Genomic DNA, 2389 nt, shown 5'->3' with positions numbered 1-2389 from the left:
GCACCCTTATCAATTTCTTAATTGGAACACTCCTAACTACTTTTTACTGACTTACTAAAGCACTAAATTGGTTTTGTAGCCTCATTGAGCTTTGAACTTCATAGGCAGGTGTATCCAATCATGAGAAAAGGTATTTAAGGTGGCCACTTGCAAGTTGTTCTCCTATTTGAATCTCCTATGAAGAGTGGCATCATGGGCTCCTCAAAACAACTCTCAAATGATCTGAAAACAAAGATTATTCAACATAGTTGTTCAGGGGAAGGATACAAAAAGTTGTCTCAGAGATAGATTTAAACTGTCAGTTTACACTGTGAGGAACATAGTAAGGAAATGGAAGAACACAGGTACAGTTCTTGTTAAGCCCAGAAGTGGCAGGCCAAGAAAAATTTCAGAAAGGCAGAGAAGAAAGGTGAGAACAGTCAAGGACAACCCACAGACTACCTCCAAAGACCTGCAGCTTCATCTTGCTGCAGATGGTGTCAATGTGCATCGGTCAACAATACAGCGCACGTTGCACAAGGAGAAGCTGTATGGGAGAGTGATGCAAAACAAGCCGTTTCTGCAAGCACGCCACAAACAGAGTCGCCTGAGGTATGCAAAGCACATTTGGACAAGCCAGTTACATTTTGGAAGAAGGTCATGTGGACTGATGAAACAAAGATTGAGTTGTTTGGTCATACAAAAAGGCGTTATGCATGGAGGCAAAAAAACACGGCATTCCAAGAAAAGCACTTGCTACCCACAGTAAAATTTGGTGGAGGTTACATCATACTTTGGGGCTGTGTGGCCAATGCCGGCACCGAGAATCTTGTTCAAGTTGAGGGTCGCATGGATTCAACTCAGTATCAGCAGATTCTTGACAATAATGTGCAAGAATCAGTGACGAAGTTGAAGTTATGCAGGGGATGGATATTTCAGCAAGACAATGATCCAAAACACCGCTCCAAATCTACTCAGGCTTTCATGCAGAGGAACAATTACAATGTTCTGGAATGGCCATCCCAGTCCCCAGACCTGAATATCATTGAACATCTGTGGGATGATTTGAAGCGATCTGTCCATGCTCGGCGACCATTAAACTTAACTGAACTGGAATTGTTTTGTAAACAGGAATGGTCAAAAATACCTTCATCCAGGAACTCATTAAAAGCTACAGGAAGCGACTAGAGACTGTTAATTTTGCAAAAGGAGGATCTACAAAATATTAATGTCACTTTTATGATGAGGTGCCCATACTTTTGCACAGGTCAAATTTTGTTTAAATGCGGATTGCACATTTTCTGTTAGTACAATAAACTTTATTTCAATCCAGAAATATTACTCAGTTCATCAGTTATTAGATATATGAAACTGAAATAGCTGTTGCAAAAACCAAAATTGTTATAAAGAAAAAAGGTTACCATCAATAGGGGTGCCCAAACTTTTTCATATGACTGTATCTATCTATCTATCTATCTATCTATCTATCTATCTATCCATCTATCCCTCTATCTATCTATCTATCTATCTATCTGTCTGTCTGTCTGTCTGTCTGTCTATCTATCTATCTATCCCTGTATCTATCTATCTATCTATCTATCTATCTATCTATCTATCTATCTATCTATCTATCTATCTATCTATCTATCCCTCTATCTATCCATCTATCTATCTATCTATCTATCTATCTATCTATCTGTCTGTCTGTCTGTCTGTCTGTCTGTCTATCTATCTATCTATCCATCTATCTATCCCTCTATGTGGCGCCCTGGACTAGCCAGGGGCCACAGGTAACAACACACACACACCCCCACCCCAGCAGTTCACAGCAGTCATCCCCAGTGAGACCTGATTTCTTCCCTCGGGTTCAGACAGACACACCAGGTGGGCGGAGTTAGGCAGATAGGCACGCCCACCGAAGAGTCTAGCTGGCCTGAGGCAGGAAACTAGTTCAGACAAGTCCAGGCAGAGGAAGGGAGAGGAGGTGTACAGAGTGGCAGAAGCAGACAGGAGCCTGGGTTGGAGCCTAGGGCCCTCGTGTAGCAGTCAGGCAGATGGTAGTGGCCGTCTGCGGGAGCCGGGAAGACAGTCTTGGTGGAACCGTAGGTAGCCGGAGTTGGGCGGTGGCCCACCGGTACCGAACCGGGGAGCCAGCTGGAAACCGGAGCACAGGAGGAGCATATAAGAAGGTGCAGGAAAGGACTTACACTACCAACCTGGGGTCAGGGGAAAAACACCGCAGCCGACTGTGGGACCCGTCCATCCAGCCGTTTGTTTTACCAGAGACTCCGTGTGCGTTACTGGCTGAGTAAGTACCACCGTGCCGTCTGGCACTGCGCTGCTCCGCGACCCTGCACCTGGCCAGGCCCCGCAATCCACCAACCGGACAACAACTCCGGGCCGCGGGACT

This window comes from Anomaloglossus baeobatrachus, chromosome 6 (assembly GCF_048569485.1).
Source record: "Anomaloglossus baeobatrachus isolate aAnoBae1 chromosome 6, aAnoBae1.hap1, whole genome shotgun sequence".
In the NCBI taxonomy this organism is placed as follows: domain Eukaryota; kingdom Metazoa; phylum Chordata; class Amphibia; order Anura; family Aromobatidae; genus Anomaloglossus; species Anomaloglossus baeobatrachus.
This window is presented reverse-complemented; position numbering follows the sequence as displayed.